The 20013-nt window shown below is 40.7% G+C and overlaps 1 long non-coding RNA gene across 1 annotated transcript in view; it reads right to left on the bottom strand.

Moving 5' to 3' along the window:
- Positions 1-11753: 11753 nt before the first annotated feature.
- Positions 11754-20013, bottom strand: part of LOC144382734 (uncharacterized) — a 171618-nt gene continuing 163358 nt past the window's right edge. The window contains exons 2-5 of the long non-coding RNA XR_013450113.1: positions 14388-14482; positions 13554-13794; positions 12182-12288; positions 11754-12096 (exon numbers count right to left, since the gene is read on the bottom strand). This is a non-coding gene — a long non-coding RNA (uncharacterized LOC144382734). The remainder of the gene's footprint in view (positions 12097-12181; positions 12289-13553; positions 13795-14387; positions 14483-20013) is intronic.

Here is a 20013-nt window from a genome sequence, read left to right on the forward strand (position 1 = left end):
CAAAATAGGATATGTATATACCCAAAATACGGATAAGAGACAAAGAACCCTAAACTAAAGAACACCCATGGACTCACCTCCTACTTTCAGAAAATGAACAACAAAATGGTCTCTGAAATCCCTTTTGGTGCTTTTGAGATACTGTCCATTCCTCCCTCACCAATGTAGCCATTATGCTGAATTTTGCTGTTCTGAATCATTTTACCACATTGTCTATATGCATACTGGCAATTTCATTTTGCATGTTTTTAAATTTTAATGACGTGAATGATAACAGTATATATTCTTCTATCACTTGCTCTTTTTTTTTTTTTTTTTTTTTGTACCTCAATATTACTTTCTTGGAGTTCAACCAGGGTGCTGCACTTAGCTATAATTCGTGCTGTAAAATATGCCATCATATGACTATACACACATCCATCCTATTATTGATGGAGTTAGAGTTATTTTCAACTTTTGTTATTACACATACTGCTGTCATGAACATTCTTGTTTATTCCTCTTGGCTCACACATGCAGGAATTTCTCACAAAACACTTCCTCTCCCATTACTGTAGAATGTTCTAGTTTTCTCCTTGTCTAGTCCCACGGGGTTTTATTATTTTCTTACATAGTCAAAGATTGCTTATATTAAGCCACATATTTTTATACCCTTAATTTGCTCTTATATCTCAAATCTTCCACCTGGGGTCATTTTCTATCTGCTTATGTTATGTTCTTGATAGTTTACTAATTTAGGATACGTCTATTAGGGGGAAAAAGTTTGTGTTTATGTTTGTATGAAACATCTTTCATTTGTCCGCCATTTTTATAAAAGATATTTTGCTGGGTATATAATTCTAGTTTGTCAATTGCTTTTCCATAGCCCACAAACTTATATTTTTTTCTGTTGTTATTAAGTAGAAGTCCGACTGTCATTCAAGATATTCAATACATTCTCTCATGCTTCTTAAAGATTCCTCTGTCTTAGGTAATATCTAATTTTTCTAAGATGTTTCTAGATGCTGGTTTGTTTTCTTTTGCTCAGAATTCATCTGGATTCTCACTGTGCATTGATGTCTTTCAAAGTTCTTGAAAATTGTTAACCATGTCAAATATTGATGCTCTCTGATTTTTCTCTTCTCCTTCTGAAACTTGAATGAGTAAGACCTATAGTGCAAGATCTCAGCCTATCCTGCATGTGTATATGTAATCAGCATTAGTGAGGTACAATTTATACACAGTAAGATTCACCTACTGCATGTGCATCTTTCAGTGAGTTTTGAAAAATGTACACAGTTGTGTGACCGCAATCATGAGAATTATGGAATATCCATCACCACCAAAAAATCTGTGGCCCTTTGCAGTTAATCCCCTACTCTGCCCTTTGATGCTTTGAAGCCCACTGATCTGCTTTCCGTCACTATCATTCTGGCTTTGATAGAGTTTCACAGAAAGGGACAATTTCACATACTATATATATTCTTTGTGTCCATGTTCTTTTCCTTACCATAATGCTTTTGAAATTCATCTATGTCATTGTGTATATCAGTGGTTCCTCTTAACCTTTTTATTTGAGAAGAATCCCTTTTCATTGTTATACTACAACACGTTTACCTATTCACGCATTGATGAACATGTGGGGGTTTGGTAGTTTTTAGCTATTATGAAAACAGCTGCTCTGAACATTCAAGTACAAATCTTTGTGTGAACACATGGTTCCATCTCCATTGGGTAAATAAACTGTTTTTCCAGAGTGCCTGTGCCATTTGGCATTCCCACGGTCATGTATGAGAATTCCTGTGGCTACATAGCCTTACCAACACTTGCTGTGGTCAGTCATTTTAATTTTAGCCATTCTAATAATGCATAGTGGTATTTCATTTCATTATGGGGTTTTTCTTAAGATTTTATGTTTAAGTAATCTCTACACCCTATGTGGGGCTCCAACTTACAACCTGAGATCAAGAGCCACGTGATCTACCTACTGAGCCAGCCAGGCACCCCATTTCATTATGGTTTGATTTTGCATTTCCCTAATACTAATAATGTTCAGCATCTTTTCATGGGTCTATTTTCCAACTGTACATCTTCTTTGGTGAAATGTGAATTCAAACTTTTGTCCATTTTTTAATCATGTTTTTCTTTTCTTGAGCTGTAAATGTTCTTAATTTATTCTGCATACAAGTAGTTCATTGTTTGGCATGTATTTTCTCCGGTTTATTGATTGCCTTTATGTTTTCTTAACAATGTCTATTTAGGAACCAAAGTTTTTAATTTTGATGAAATGTGACTTACCATTTTTTTCTTTTATGGTTTTATGTCCAAACTATGAGTTCTTTGACTACTCCAAGATCACAAAAAAATCTGCTGTTTTCTTCTAGATGTTTTGGGACCTTTGCTCTTATATCTAGATTTGTTTTCCACTTTGAGTTGATTTGGTGCACACTGTGACATAAGAGCCAGGGTTCACTTTTTTAATATGGATATCCAATGGTTCAAGTAAGCATTGCCAAAAAATTGGTCCTTTCCCTATTAAATTACCTTGGCAACTTTGTAAAAAATTAACCAAATGAGTAGGTCTATTTCTAAAATCTCTATTGTGTCTTATTTTTCTCTATGTTTATCCTTATGCCAATGGCACACTGTTGACTACTATAAATTTAGAATCAGTCTTTAAATCAGATTGTGACATTTTCTCCCCTTTGTTCTTTTTCAAAATTGTTCGACGTGATTTGCATTTTCCATATAAATTTTAGAATTTGTTTCTTGACTTTTATTTTTGAAAAAGCTTGCAGGGACTTTGAGGTTACCAAGAACATACGGATAGGTCAAATTATCTCTAAGTGCTTTATATATTGATAATATTTTAAATATTTTTTTTAATTTCCATTTCTGATTGTGCATTGCTAGTATGTAGAAATACAATGGATTTTTTTGTTTCCAGGGACCCTGCTAAACTCACTTATTAATTCTAGTAATATCTCTACAAATTCCCTAGGTTTTTCTACATAAACAATTATGTTCTCTGTGAATAAGGACAGTCTTATTCCTTTGTTTTCAGTCTGTTTAACTTTTATTTCCTTGCTTTGCCTGGTCTACACTGGCTAGGACCTCCAGAATAATATTGAATAAAAGTGACGGTAAGAATGAATAGCCTTATCTAGTTACCAGTCTTAGAAAACATTCACTCTTTCACCATTAAGTATGATGTTAGCTGTAGGGATTTTATGATAGATATCCTTTATCATGTCGAGAAAGTTCTCTTCTATTACTAGTTTCCTACGAATTTTTATCATGAATCTATATTAAACTATATCAATTTTTTCAGTATCTATGGAGATGACCTTTCTTTGTGCTCTGTTAATAGGATGAATTACAATGTTTTTTTGAATGTTAAACCAAGCACGTATTCTTGGCACGAGGTCCACGTGGTAATGATGTCTTATTCTGTTTATATATTGCTAAATTTGATTTTCTAAAATTGGTTAAGGACATTTGCATCTATGTCCATGAGGGGAATCAATCTGTAGTTTACTTTTCTTGTGATGGATTGATATTGTTTGGTCTTGAGGTCATGCTGGCCTCATAAAGTGAGTGAGGGGCTGTACCCTCCTCTTCTATTTGCTTAACAGTTTGTGTAGAATTGTTCACTAAAGGAGACAGAGAAGCCCCTCTGGGCCAAGAATTTTCTGTGTAGGAAGGTTTTTCACCATAAATTCACAATTATTTAATAGATATAAAACTGTTCAGGTTACTTATTTCTTCTTCAGTGAGCTCTGGTAGATTGCATCTCTCTAAGAATTTGTCCATTTCATAGAAGTTGTTGAATATGTTGGCATAAAGTTGTTCATGGTATTATCTTATTATCCCTGTACTCTTTGCAGGATCTCGGTCAATGTTTTATCATTCCAGATATTGACTTGAGTTTTTAATTTTGCTCCTTGATCACCCTGGCTGGTGTTATATCAGTTTTATTTTTCTTTCCAAAGAACCAGCTCTGGTTTTATTGGTTTTTAGACTTATCAGTTTTATTTACCTTTTCAAAAAACCAGATTTGGGGTTTATTGATTTTTCCCTATTGTTTTTCTATTTTATAGATCTCTGCCTATAATATTTCTTTTTTTATTCTGCTTGCTTTGGGTTTCCTTTGTTCTTCTATTTCTATATTCTTAAGGTGGATAGTTAGATCTTTGATTTGGGAACCTTTCATTGTTTTCTAATAAAAGTATATTGGTTTTGCTAGAGCTGTCATAACAAAGGACCATAGAGTGGGTGGCATAAGCAACTGAAATTTATATTCTCACCATTCCGGAGGCTGGAAGATCAAGATCAAGCTGTAAGCAGGGTTGGTTCTGAGACCTCTCTCCTTGGCTTGCAGATGACTGTCTTCTCCCCATGTCCTCACATGGTCTCCCCCTGTGTGGCTGTGTCCTAATCTCCTCTTCTTACAAGGACACTGATCTATTGGATTAAGGCCCACTCTAATGGCCTCATTTTAGCTTAATTACCTCTTTACAGATACTATCTCCAAATATGGTCAAATTCTGAGGTATACAAGATTAGGACTTCAACCTATGAATTGGAATGGGCGGTGGGGAGGAGACACAATTCAGCCCATAGCAATAAGTATGCAATGCCACGCATTTCTCTCCAAATGTTTTAGCTCCATACCTCAAATTTTGATATGTTGTATTTTTTTTTAATTCTGTTCAGAACAAATGCAAATTTCCCTTGTGACTTTGTCCTTGACCCATGGTTTATTTAGAACAATTTTGTTTACTTTCTAAATATTTGGAGAATTTTTTTCAGACATCTTTTCCTTTCTTATTTGTAGTTGCATGTTCTGTAGGCAGAAAATGCACTTTGTATGATTTCAATGCCTTAACTTTATTGAGAGGTGTTTTGTTCAGTATTATGGTACATCTTGGGGCATGTTCCTCGTACACTTGAAATTAATGTGTGTCTTTCTGGTTTTGAGGATTTATAAGTGCCACTTGGAGCACATTGGTTGATGGGGTTGTTCAAGTCTTCATATCCTTATTGATACCCTGTCTACTTGTTCATTCAATTCCTGAAATATTAGTATTGAAATCTCCAACAATAATCATGGATTTATCTATTTCTCCTTTCAGTTCTAATAGTTTTTGTATAATGTATTTTGAAGCTCTGTTCTTACGAGCATGCACATTTGGGATGTTATATTATCCTGATGAGATGACTGCTTAATCAATATGAAAATGGTCCTCTTTATCACTGGTGATATTCCTTGTTCTGAATTTTACTTTGTCTGATATTAATATACCAATCCCAGTAGTTTGATTAGTGTTTGCACAGGATATATTTTTCCATCCTTTTGCTTTTAAACTATCTGTATCATTATATTTGAACTGTGTTTCTCACAAACGGCATATAATCAGGCATTGTTTTTGTTAATCCATGACTATCTGTCTTTTGATTGGAGTGTTTACATCATTTACAGCTCATGTAATTATTAATATAGTTGACCTTAAATCTGTCATCTTGCTATTTGTTTCTTATTTATTCTGTCTGCATTTTGTTTCTATCTTTATTCTCTCCCTGCTTCTTTTGCTATTTTTATGCCATTTATCTCCACTTTTGGTTTCTCACCTTTGGCTCTTTGATTTTACTTTTTTTTTTTTTTTTTTTTTTTGGTTGCTGTAGGGTCCATCTCTAGCTTAGCACTGATCATCTTTAAATAATGTTATAACACATCACTTATCATGCAAGAACCCTACAACAGTATATTTTCTGCTCTCTTACCCTTATGCAATGGCTGTCACCTCTTTAAATATATACTGTAAACCAGAGCACCTGGGTGGCTCAGTCAGTTAAGCATCTGCCTTCAGCTCAGGTCATGATCCCGGAGTCCCAGGATGGAGTCCCTCATCGAGCCCCTCATCAAGCCCCTCACTGGGCTCCTGCTCAGCAGGGAGTCTACTTCTCCCTCTCCTTCTGCTCCCCCCCGACTCGTGCTCTCTCTCTGACTCTCAAATAAATAAAATCTTTAAAAATTATATACTGTAAACCTAACAGTGCATTGTTACTTTTTAAAAAATATTCTTTTAAGTAATCAAAAATGGGAAATATCTTTTTACTTTTTTTTATAGTTTTCCCATCTTTTTCTGGGACTCTAGTTATACTTTAGACCAGTTGGCATTTTCCCACATACCATTCTCTGTTCCCTTTTTAGGAGGAAGGTGTCTTTTATTTGTTCTCTGTGTATTTCACTTTGAATAGTCTCTAACACCACGTATTCAGGTTCACTGTTCTTTTCTTCCACAGCATCTAATCTTCTATTAACCCCACCCAGTCTACAATTTTTCCTTTCAGAGATTTTTCATTTCTTAAAGTTTCATATGAGTCTTTTTTCTATCTTCCATTTCTCCCCTCAACATGCTCATGTTTTCCTCTACTTTCTTGAACACGTGGAGTGTCATCGCTGTTTTCATTGTCCTTCTTTGCTATTTCTATCATCTCTGTCATTTGGGGATGTGTTTCTACTCAATGACTTTTATCTGGGCTATGGTTCATATTTTCCAGCTTCTTACATGCCTGTTAAATTTGATAGGATGCCAGACATTATAAAATTTAAATTGTTGGTTGCCGAATTTTTTTTCCTGTAAATATTGTGGATTGTAGGGGGCACCTGGGTGGCTCAGTTGGTTAAACGACAAGACTCTTTTTTTTTTTTTTTTAAATTTTTATCCTGCTATGTTAGTCAACATGATAGGTATTAAGGAGGGCATGTACTACATGGAGCACTGGGTGTTATACAAAAACAATGAATCATGGATCGCTACATCAAAAACGACCAGACTCTTGATACCAGCTCAGGTCATGATCTCAGTGTTGTGGGATCAAGCCCTGTATTGGGTTCCATGTGCTCAGTGCAGAGTCTGTTTGAGATTCTCTCTCTCCCTCTTCCTCTGCCACTCCCCCTCCTTCTCTCTCATTCGCTCTAAAATAAATAATTAATTAATTAAAAATAAATAAATTTCACAGGTTGTATTCTGGTTCACAGTTAGGTTTCTTGGAATCAGTTGCATCCTTTCAAAACTTGCTTTTAGGCTTTGTTAGGGAAAGTGCAGGGTAGCCTTTAGTCTAGCATTAATTTAGATCCATTATTAAGGTGATGCCCTTTTGAGGATTTATCTGATGTCTCATGTATCATAAGGGCTTTCCACTCTGCTTGATGGGAACCAAATTATTCCAATCCTTGTTGAGGCTGGGAGTCCTTTCTGCCTATTGCTCAATGCCTAAAAACTTGTTTCATGTGTTTTGCCTGGTCTTCTAGTTGGAAAAGTATAAAAATCTGGTACCTGTCACTCAATTTTGACTGAAAGCAGAAATATCTAACCCTTGAGTTTCAAATTTCAATTACTTTTAACTTCTATAATATCTGGTTCTTTTATAAACCTTTTTGTTCTGTATTCAGTTTCAGGTTGTTCTTTTATATTTTGAAATTAAACAGATTTTTTATCACATCTGATAATTTCAATATCTGAAATCTTCAAGAATCTGATGTTTCTCTGTGTCTGCTGGTTTTCACTCAAGGAGTTCATTTCTTTGTGCGTTTTGTAATTTTTTTTGTGAGTGGCTGATTTTTTTTCCAGAATTTAATCGAGAATGAGGATAAATTCTTCCAGATGGAATCAGTGTTTGCTTCTGCCAGGCATTTATGAAAATTGCCAGAATCACTTAAGCTAAAGTTTGAGAAAATTGAGATTTTTGTATACTTCTCAGGTGGCAGGTTTGGGAGGCAGTAAACAGGCAAAAGGTCTAGCTTGTTACAACTTTTCAGGGAATATTCCCATCTCCTCAATTTTATTCCAAGTTTTATCTCCCATGGTTATTTTTTGCACTCCCCTGCAGATGTGGGAGGTGGGTTTTTGCCCTTAAAATGATATATTTCTTTAGAATCCCAACTGTATGGAGAGTGTCTCCTATTCAGAACTCCAACTTGCATGGATGCTGAGCACTGAGTCCTACCCATGACATTTGAAACTATACAAGCAATGCCTAAGCCAACACCTAAATCAAAAGCCAGATAATAGAGGTGCCTGGGTGGCCCAGTCGGTTAAGCATCTGCCTTCGGCTCAGGTCATGATCCTAGGGTTCTGGGATCGAGCCCCACATTGGGAGGCGGGTGTCCTTGCTCAACAGGGAGCCTGATTCTCCCTCTCCCTTTGTTCCTCCCCCTGCTTGTACTCTCTCCCCAAATAAATAAAATCTTTAAAAATAAAAGCCAGATAATGAGTTCCACTTACTTTTCAAAGGTACCACTTTCATTTTATTTTTGCTTTACGTTCAATATTTTGTGTCATCATGTATGCATTTGGGAATTTAAAAAAATATATTTGTCCAATATTTCTGTTTTCAGTGACGGAGACTGTCTAGGTGCCTCTTTCATCATACTGGCAGAAACCTAAGTATCACCATATTCTCAATTTTGACTGTAGTGTGTTTAACAAAAATATTTCAATGAAGTCAATTTTAGCATCCTTTTCCTTTATATCTGCTATAATTGCTTCATATTGAATGATCTGGAAAAAAATTCATCACTTGTTTGTCTAATATTTTATAGCTTCATTATTTATATTTAAGTATTTAATCATTTGGAGTTTATTTTCTGAAAGATCCAAATTTATGTTTTTCAAAATAGTTAACCATTCATCTTGGCACTTTACAGTGAGCAATTTGTTTCTAGTTTGTGCTATTATCTGTATATCCTTAATTGTCATATAAGCTGTTTTCTGTCCCTGCACTATCAGTATTGTTTCGCCAAACCACCCTTGGGTCCTTGCAGCAGTATTCAGTTTCTGTAAATATTTACGATGTTTACATACCCTCTGGCAGGTTAAGCTTCACCTATTTATTCTTTCCTGCAATTTTCCTTTCTTCTTCAATGAACTGTGCAATGGTATTTCTAAGCTCACAGAAAGATTTAGACTGAGAAGTCATCAAAATGTGTAAGTCCAAGATCTGATGTTGGACTCAATCACAAAGGAACTGTACTAAATTCTCACACTAGTCCTTTCATGAGGGGTCATTTTTCACTATCCCATCAAGAAAAGTCAGCCATCCCATGACTTTTGTGGTCACTCTTAAGTAACACAGAGTCATGTGGTCAGTTTGTCATAAAACAGTCTCATTCCAGAAGTTAAAATGTTGTTTCATAGAATACCTTACATTTCAGTCTTCATCCGTATTGACACCCGTCCCCCGTCACCCCTAGCCAGGGCCTGTAGTGAGGCAGAAACCCGTGGACAGGACAATGGTGTTCTGCTCCTTCCCTTTTCCTGGTTCACCCCTCCCTCTGCAAATACATGCAGTGCTGACCCCTCCAGAGTTGGCTGGATGAAACAGAGGGAGAAATAAGGAAAGTTCTTACTGACCTGGCATTGTGAGAAGGTGCCCTTGTGTTCTGGGCGTAGCTTATGTTTTTACCTGATTCATTCTCTGATGGGACATTTTCATGATCCCTTAGAATCCATCTCTGGACCATCAGGAGGGGTCTCTCACTTTCTTTCATGTGTTCAGATGCTTGGCTTTTTCAGGTGGCCCATCTACTCCTTCTGTGGTCCCCCAGAAGCTAGCACCCCCTTCATCCTCTCTCCACTGAGTTCTGGTTCCCTTCACAGTGAGGCCTTTCAAATGAGTCCGTAGACAACCTCACATCTTGTTTCACACAGGTCCCACCTCCAGTCCACAGAAATATTTTCTTTGCCCCAACACACTCTGGAAGTGTTCTGCATACAAAGCAGCCACCTTGCTTTGTGGATCAGCTCATCCACCCACCCCTGCCCGGCTCATTTCTCGCCCTTTACTCAAATAGAGGAGTGGTTCTTACTGAAAGTGACATGTATGAAGTTTTTTACGTTTTTGTTGACCTGAAGTGATCAACACCACACACACACACACACACACACACACACACACACACACACACACTCCTTGCTCTGTATGAGGAAGTAAAGTGTTCTCAGAAAAGTTTTCAAAAAAACTTCTCAAAAAAATTTCCTTCAAAATCCCTGTCTTGACTCATTTATACTCTTGAAAGGTTTAAGAATCATCTAACCAGTTGTCGATCAGCCACTTCGAAACTCTTTAAGGTGGTCTCTTTGGCATGTAGTACTTTTTTTTTTTTTTTGGCTACTAGGTCTAGTACATTTATACTGCTCTACCTGTCCTCTTTTCCTTACCAATCTTGGTGTGTAGATGTGCTCTCCATTTGAAGTTGGGTTCTTGAAGTCTTCAAATATTATCATAAAACTGTTTCTCTTTCAATTCAGTCAATATTTACTCTTATATTTAGGGGATTTCTTTTCCTAATGTTTATTTATTTTTAAGTAATCTCTACACCTAATCTGGTGTAGAGACCCCGAGATCAAGAGTCCCATGTTTCTCCCACTGAGCCAGCCAGGTGCCCCCCATTTAGGGAATATTTTCTATTATGTTTTCAAATTATATAAAAATGTGCTAAATTCACCTTTATTAATATATAATGCCCTTGTCTATTGTAAGGGTTTTTGACTTAAAGTCTAGTTTTTTTTTAAATATTATAGACTCCATGCCTCTCTTTTATTACTACTTATATACAACATCTTTTTCATACTTTCATTTTCATCCTTTTTCAATGTTACATCTGAAGCAAGTTTTATGTAGACAAGATAAGGTTGGATCTTGGTTTTTCCCTCCATTCCATCAGTCATTGCATTTTGGAGAGTTTAACCCATTACATGTAATTACTGATAAGGACTTCTGTCATTTTTCTTTTTGATTTCTGTATGCCTTGTATTTGTCTACTTCAGTACCATATTCTTTGGAGTTTCCTTGAGTTTGTTGTTATGAACGGTTTTGATTCTCTTCTTCATTTTCTATATATTTTTGAATATACATATCTATATACTTATTTTAGATATTTAGTTATTTCTTAAATGTCATGCAGATTACAACTGATCTCCTGAGTTTATAACAATCTAGTTTGGATTGATAATATTTAGCTTCAAAACACACACACACAAAAACCTCTGCTCCAATGAAGTACCTATTGTCCTCATGTCTCAACCAGAAATAAGAAGAGTCCCCTTGGAAAATGGTGGTAGGCCAGGTCAGGAAGTGAGGTGAAGGGTGAACATGTCACACAGGCACTTTGAGAATGATGTGTTTGATCCTCAAACTGAGGATCATATCACTTAAAATTGTTAACTACACCTGCTCCAAGAAACCCTAGGCTCTTATCGATCTCAAACATCCCCCTCAGAAGCCTCCTGACCACAGTGCCTGCTGTCCTTCCATACTCCCCAACTTTATCCTGTTATATCCTTCCTATGCCCCCCGGCCACCAGCTCCCATTTTCACCCACTATTTCCCACTTACTGTCATATTTATAACACTGTCAGGTGACCCTGCCTCTGGAATTCCTGCATGCCTCATGAAAGAGGCTCCGAAGCATTTTATAAACCTCTTCTGACTGGGAAGGGGATACTCAGCTTCATCATCAAATGACTTTCCAATGGTGTTCTCCTTCCACATCACCAGGTAAGTATCCTCTTCCACAGAGGACACTCGTGACCACATCCCATCAAGTGTCACAGTTATCTGAATGGCTGCCTGGCTTCCTACAGACTTGTGACCTCACCTGTTACAGAACACAGTTCCGGAGACCCCGAGATGAACAGAAAATGTGGCTCGACCTCCAGGCCCAGGTAGGAGAATTCACCCACAGAGTAAATAAGAACTCTCCTTTATTTTTAACTTTTATCCAGTCCATATTTAAAAAAAAAAATAGGATACTAAAGACCCAAAGAGTTCTGATCCTAGCCCCACATGTCCCTGGCCATCAAGAAAAGAAACGGTTGTCCTTTGCAACAACATGCGTTTCTGACACATTATCTGTAGACCAGTGTTGATCACTTAGAAGACACAGGTGTGTCATGGGGATAAATAGACCTCAGATTAGTCTGTGAAAAACAGGATATCAGTGGAATGTCTTCTCGGGTTCCTCCCCCATCTAAAGACCCAAACTTCTGATCACAGATACTTTTTCCTTTTGTCTCTTCAGTTGGGCCATGAATGAGCATTGGCCTGGAGCTGAAAGAGAAGGACAGGGGGCATTTAAAGGAGAGGCAGTGAGTTGTAGATGCTCCAGAATCTCCTGGGGTCTCAAGTTCCATACCATGTCATTCATTTATCTCCATTCAAATCCAAAGACTTGGTGAAATTCTGAAGACGTATTTTGTCTTCAGATTCCTTTCACTTCTCTGATCACTTGCAGACGGTCTTCTGTGTTGGGAAAAAGTGAGCAAAACAACAGGACAGCAGCGCTGGAAAATCTCCTCCCCAGCTGTGCTTATCAGAGGCCTCTTTCCTTCCATAAACAGCACCAGATGGAGTTTAATTAGGATCTTAAAATGTAAATAACACAAAACCCAAGTTGGTGTTTTTCCTGTCACCCAATGGACAGGAGGCTGTGAGTAAAAAAATAAAGAACACTAAACAAGACTGCTTTCCCTGCGGCTGACAGAGAAGCTGAGGGTGTCCTGGCTGGGCAGAAGTGAAGCTCTAGAGTTAAGGCTGATTTCACACTGCAGGCCATCTGAGGCCCTGGAACAGAGTGGTCTCCACTGGCGACCAAAATCTCCTTTTTCAGAGCACACATTTGTAAACACATTTTTCTAAAGAAAAAAAATTATTTTTTAAATAGCCTGGGTTTCCTTCAAACCCTGTGGTCAGAGACCCAGCCGACCTGGGGCTATTTTCCCAGTATACTCATATTCGGTAACTCAAGGATCCGCCTAGAAGTTGAGGCAAGTTCTGTCCTCTCAGTTGGCTTATCCCAGATCATGCAACATTCAACTTCTAAGCAAGCAGACCCCTATATATAAAAATAGGATGTATAAACCCTTCATCTTAAAGCCAACAACAACTGGACATTATAGAAATAGAGCAATCACAGCATCCCCTAAGGGTACCCAGTTCAGTCATGTTCCAGGGAGAGGCCCTCCATTAAAGACATCGGCTACCGCCCCCTGTGAGCAAGCTGAGGAGTAATGTTCTCGGGAGCTATCGTCTCTGTTGCCTGCAAAGTCATGAAGACACATAAAGTCCCTCTTAACCTCACCCCTTCCAGCTTCTCCCCAGTGGAGGCACTCACATAAATTATGGTTCAAGAATGATTTGATTAGGCACCCAGGACTTGTTTAAAAATGGCAAAGGTACACTGTCCTGTTCGCCTACTAAATTCCCAAGCACATGCAGACACATATTACAATATGATGGAGAGGCAGATTTACTTTTCTTCATTTCCCCTTCATTTCTTCATTTCACCAGCCACCTATCCAGTTATATGTTGGTTGGTTCTTAGTCCATTGTGTCTCTCCTTCCCTAGAAACTCACTGCTCCCTGGGACAGCAAAGACGTTTTGTTCACATGCTGGTTTTCAGCACCCAGAACCTTGCCTGGCCTGCCCCCAAGAAGGCACTCGATAATTACTCATTGAAAAATAATAATAATTCGGTGATTTCTGGGTCGATTATTGCATGACTTACATTTTACTCACTGACTTGGAATGCCACGTTTATTCAGTAAAATCACTGACTCAAGATGCTCAAGGATAATCTAGAGGGTGGCCATGTTGGTGGTGGGCTAGAAAGAGATTGGATGAATTTCAGAAAACAGGAAAAGCATTTGCAGTAGCCACAAGTGATTCTGGAGACACTGCATTCGCTCCTCCAGCACTGCTGGATGTCAGAGGCTTCACACTGCCCTCCTTCGCCTTTGTCTTCACACCTTTAAAGAAAACCGAGAGCACCAGCAAGTCAGCATTCACAGAACTTGGACAGATCTCAGGCTTCCAGCTATAAAAAGCATTCAATACCAAAAGGAAGATGGCTAAGCAACTGGATACAATGTGAACTGACATGAAACAAAGGGGAACTTGGGACCGAAGAAAAATGGCACTCTTGGCTGGTGATACCCTCATCCCCGTCTTTGCACCACAATGGCAACGAATGGGACATTTTGCTTTGCTCCAAACTGTGATGCGTCTCTATTACTCAATGTCCTAAATGGAAATGCCACTCCTCTAAAAGCAGATAAGGCAAAAATAAACCCATATCTGGGCTTTCTATTCTTTGTCATTGACTTATTTGGCCACCAGCTTCATATTGTTCAAATGATTTTAGATTTAAAATATGCTTCAAAATCTAACAATGCAAGCTTCTACTTGCTACTTATTTTGTGTGCGTGCGAGTTTTACTTGTTCCTCCAGAATAAACTCTTCCAAATAAATATTAGAAATATCATTCTAAGTTCAAAAAACACTTATTGCAGTTTTGACTGGAATTGTGTCAAATGCCAGGATCCATTCCGGGAGAACTGACCACTTGGCAATGTGAGGGCTTCCTTCCACGAGATGCAATTAGTTCCCTCCATTCCTGCTGAGTCTGGAGCCTGCCCGTGAACTGCTGACAGGTGGCTGTTAATGGAAAAAAAGACACGAGGAAGATAAGAAATAGTCAAACCCTTTGCATCTGGGCCCCTTGTCCCTGCATGTGCTCCCCTACAAAACCAAGCAGCTCTGAGCTGGCCTCCTGGCTTCTCCTTACCTCTGCAGGAAGCAGAGAGAAGCTCATGCCTGACCCTCCTCCTGATTATCATTGCCAGTCTGTCATTTCTGCTAACACTGAATAAGTTTGGCTTCCTTCTGTGAGATGTTAGGAATCTGCTCCTCAAAACTCTTGATCTATCTTGACCCAACTCTCCCCTCCCTCTTATTCAAAGCCCTTAGTTTCTCTTGGCCCCTTCTATACTTTTCTATTCCAAATGCCTTCCTTCATCCCTCCTCTTTACCTATACAAGGCCATTCATAAAAATTAGCATTTACAGTTTCAAGAGTCAAAGTCTCTCTTAGCTTGAGAAGGTGTTTTCCATGGACCTCTTTGGAAGTGGCCTTGAACATGGGGTCCAAACTCAGCAGGGAATAGTCTCAAAAAGGCTATAGAAAACCTGAACCCCATGGCATCACAAAAATCAGTACCTTTCTCCCTCTGACCTTCCCCTCCTGGATGAAACAGACTCTCCCTCTCCCTGCTGCCTCCTTCCCTCCCAGAGGGTTCTTATCTCACCCCCTCACCTGAAGGCCACCTGAGAGCTCCTCCACTAGAATGTTTGCTTCGCACTTCTGTTCTTTTGAGATGAACAGCGGGGCTGAGAAAATGTCTTTATCAGGATGTGACCTTGCTATGTCTTGCTATAGGCAACTTCAACTGATGTTTCTTTCTCCAAAACCACCAGTACAGTGACAGTCAGAAAATGCCACTCAGAAGGTGCAGACTCACTGGCTGGTTGGTCGCCCATGTCTACAGTGACACTGTGACATAATGAGCAACGTGGCATAGTCCATGGGTTGCAGATTGAAGGGGGAAACATGGCAATGGCTGATGCCCCACTGTCCAGCCTGGGGAGATGCTTCTCCCCAGGGCAGAACACTTCCTGGATTCATTCATTTGTAGCCCTTGTCCTGCTTCCCTGTGCATGTGAAAGTCTTGATCCTGATCCCATGGGATTCCCTTATAGCCCAGAAATTGCAGGGCAGCCTGGCAGTGCTCTCCTCGGATACTTCCCATTTTGGAGTATCCTTCAGTGCATCAAACATTTGTTGATGATCTACTGGATGGAAGTCACATTTCTGAGCACCCAGGGAAAAGCAATGTCTGCCTCTCTGTTTCTGGAATTTAATGGCTGCTTGGCAAAGATTAAGTAACATTAACTATGACATTCCCCCAGGATGGGACCCAGAAGAGTTTGTGTTTCCTGAACACTGAAATACGTACCAACATCCCCCACTAAAATTTTCTCCAGATTTTCAGCTTTACAAAAACCTAGACTCTCCCCGCTCACCTCCTGCGGCTCAGCTCAGCCATCTTCTGTCCAGAGAATCACCCTTGTCTCCCTTCCACACCCTTCTCTCCTTGCACTGCTATTCATGACACCAAGGTCATGTCTTCTCAACATGACCTTCAGCCACTGCCCCTCCCAGAGAAACCTCTGTGTACTATAGTCATGTTATACACAGGAACCAAATTTAATGAATAGAAAAAGTGAAAGGAAATGATCAGTGAGATCTTTCCTCATGGATTCTTTGTCTGTGCATCTGTCTATAGTTAACAGAATTCTTTCACATCATTTCATTCTATCCTCACACCAACTCTGTTGTGGTCAGTTGGATAAGTAGGCTTATCCTCATTTTAAAAATGTAGAAATCAGTGCTCACAGAGTTCCCTGAGATTACCTAATTGGAAAAGGAACTCACTTTCCAATCCAGAATGCTCTCCTCACCTCCCAAACACCTCCATAACCAATTTTGAGTGGCTGATCATTGGCTTCATGTCAACTTATCAGAGATTTTCATGACCTAAAGTTAAGTACCCTCCATCCTCTTATTACCATTGGGGTTTTTCCCCTTCATAGCATTAATCATAATTTGTAATTATTTTTTAAACTTGTGTCTGTCTCCCCAACAGAGTCATCAGCTCTGCTAATGTAAGTACCATTTCTATCATGATATGGTCACTGAAGTCTAGCATATGGAAGATGCTAGAACAAACATTTGTGGTCTTCTGACACCTTACTCTTTACCCTTTCCACTCTAATAAGCATTCATGGACAATTTCTTCAAACGGATCCTAATATGTAATCTTAAATTTGAATCTTATCATCATTTATTTAATCATTAAATTGGAATGCCTACTTTTTGAGCAGCATAGAGTCACATCAATAGGAGATGTAGTTTGTGGCCCCAAAGTCCAAGAATTTCATGTAATTGGAAAATGCCTCGTGAAATTGTGATAGTATTTACCAGCATTTGTGATGTGTCTGGCTTTTCTAGGTATTCTAAACAAAAATTAACTCACAGAACCCTCAACAACTCTCTGAAGTAGAGACTATTCTATTATCCCCATTTTACAAGTGGGGAAAGCGAGGCCTGGAGGTGCAGTGCTGCCCACCCCCCATCCTTGGGAGAACCACTCCAAAATTATCCCTTCAGGGTAATGGTGGCCACCTCTGGTACCCAAACTGAGTTTCCTGTTTCCCCCTGAAAACCTATTTCTTTGTCCCAACATATGTCTTGCCTTGGAAGGCATGAGGAAGCCACACCCCAAAGGGGGTCTGAAAGTGCTCTTTCTGCTCTGCCGCCCCCCCAGCGCCCCACCTCCTCTCTCTGGCCATGGCCTCAAGCCTGCACCTTGGCAGGACTGCCCTGCCTCTATGCCCTAGGGCTTTACCATGAGGGATTCTAGTTGGGGGCTATCTGGAAAAGCCAGGCACAAAATGGTGGCCAGACCCAGTGCCTTGGCGGGGGTTGAAGGAGGCTGCCTGCACTAGCTGTGGCATGCTGGCCCAGAGAGTGGTGGAGGGGACCTGATGGGATGCCTCTATCTGCTGAGGTTGTCTTAACCTGTGGCCCACATTGACCCTCCCGACTTCTTTCAGTCTGCCTCTCCACTGACCCTTTTTCTCTGGGCCCTGTGCATGCTCTATGCTCTGTATGCTCTGAGCAGCTCTAATAAGTCTGAATGGGCTTCAGAGATTTTCTCAGAGCTCACATACATTTGGAATAACAATCCTGTATCCTTGACCTGTTCCCTTCAGGGACCTCCAAAGCCTCACTGGTTTTCCTTATGGTACCCTCTCCTCCCTGCTGACTGTTCTCTTACCTTTAACAGTGCAAACTCCTCCTGCTTCTTGCTTCTCTAAGAAACATGCCCATGCCAGGAAGAAAAAGCACTTCTCCCTATCTCAAGACCAAACAGGCCATGGAAGCTGGCCTTGCTCTCCCCCCTGACAATCTCCCCCAAATCAGGTTTCTTAATCCCCACAACCTCCCAAGAGACTCCTCATCTCCTGTCCCCCTGGTCTCCTTGTTCCCTTTCTTTATAATGTCCCTGAACTCATGGACCTGTAGAAGGTGAAAATGCTCCCACCCAGCCTTGAACTTCCACAAGCTGCTCCATGTCTGTCCCCGATTCTCAGATGTACCTGTCCCTGCCACCAAATCTAATGGAGTTTGCCAGAGACTTCCTTGGCCCTCCTGCCCAGACTTTGAGCACCTGCATACCCCTCCTAGAGGGCATCAGCCCTGGTTTCCCACTCTGCTCCCTACGTGCCACATTCAGGAGGAAGGAGATGTGTTTGTCACGAAGGCAAATAGTTGTGGAGAGAAAACAGAGATACTCTCTCAAGTTGTGATGCCACAACTCCCCAGCGTCCCTCCTACTTCTCTGGCTGTTCCTCTTCAGCCTCCTTTGAGAGATCCTCCTCTCTGCCCCCAAGGTGCCCTCACTTTTGTAGTCTTTCTCCCTGGCTAGCTCTGCCATTCCTATGGAATTTAACCACATAAAGCAGAAAATTCACCAATGGCTATCTCCAGGCCACTTTTCTCCCAGGAGCTACCAACCCGAATATCCCCTCCCTTCAAAGGCAACTCAACTCAATATGCTCCAAACCTATCTTACAGTTGTGTCCCTCCTCCAGCGTCTGCATTCGGCTTCCCCAAACCCCTTCAGCAATCTACCCCCATGGTCTGCCATCCCCCTCCACACAGGTTACATTTTCCACCACTTCTCCCTAAGCACTCCCAATCCTAGCCACCAGCATTGCCCAAGGGGCTCCTTGACCGATCTCCACTCCCCTTCTGCTACTGGTGCTCCACACAGCTACTAGTGTCTTTTTCAAAAAACCTCAAATGTGACCATGTCTCTCCTCTGCTTAAAATCTTTCCATGGCTCCCCAAGGCTTCTAAGACAAAAACTAAAATTTTAAACTCGGTCTGCAAATTCTCATGGTATCTTGGCTTTTGTCTCCAGCCTCAGATTGCACCATTAGCTCACGTACCTCCCTGCAACCTGGTGTCCCCTTCACAGAGGTGGCCCATTAGACTAGATGTTCTCTAAGGGTGAGCATCCGTTTCTGTTTGCCTGACACTTTTGGTATCCCCAGTACCTAGCTAGTGCCTGGCACATCAGTGTTCAACAGATATTAAATCAACGAATGGATGAATGAATGAATGAATGAGAGAAGAACAAACGATGCCCAGTTCCAGAAGCACCAAGAGTGGCCAGAGTAAGACCTGGGGCCCAAAGCCAGCTTGCATTGGAAGGGCCTTTAGCTCCCAGGTACAAACCATCAGGGTTTACTTAAAGACACAATCAAATAAGAGAGGAAGCCCCAACTTTCCCAGTTGAGACAGAAGCCCAGAAGAGAGTTGGCTAAGCCTGAGTGATTTGAGGGGAGATAAGGGGCACAAGTTCATATTTCTTAAAGATAAACACATTGGTGACCAAGGGGAAGCCACTCTAAGTGACACTTTTGCACTGTCTCTTTGAGCTATGCACATGGCCTGCCCTCCCCCTCAAGGCCTGGCCCTAGCCTTGGTGGGGTAGAGAAGCAGAGGTGGTTACAGGCTTGGAGTGGGAGCGGCTTTGGGACAGCTGCAGCCTAGGGTCAGAGTTGCCTTGGGGGCCGGGCCAAGTGAGGTGTCAGGAAGCGCTTTGGCCCCCAATTTCCCTCAGCTGGGTCTGCCAATGTACCCACGAGACGGTTCTTCTCAGCTAAGGCAGGGAGAGTCCAATGAGGTTGTGAAACCAGGCCAGAGGGGTCAGGCAGGCAGGCATAACTGCCTTGAAAAGTTGGTAAAAAATTGGTTAGAAAATCGAATCACCGTGCATTGCTGTGTGGTTACTGCATACTGAAGGTTGAGCCAACTCAGAAGGTAAAAGCCTGGACCTTGTGCCCCAAGTCTTGTCGTCCCCCCGGCTGCAGAGCCCCAGCTCCAACCCCTGAGAACTTTAAGGATAGAACATTCTGATGGCAGTTGAAGGCAACAGTTGAAGGCCAGGCCCGGGGCAGGACAAAATTCACAGTCCAGGGAAGGACACAGATGCCCCAAAGAGGAGCTCAGAGATGGGGAGGCCCCCCGAAGCCCTGCAGCCAGGGCTGGCCAAGGGT

This window comes from Halichoerus grypus, chromosome 8 (genome assembly GCF_964656455.1).
Source record: "Halichoerus grypus chromosome 8, mHalGry1.hap1.1, whole genome shotgun sequence".
Taxonomy (NCBI): Eukaryota; Metazoa; Chordata; class Mammalia; order Carnivora; family Phocidae; genus Halichoerus; species Halichoerus grypus.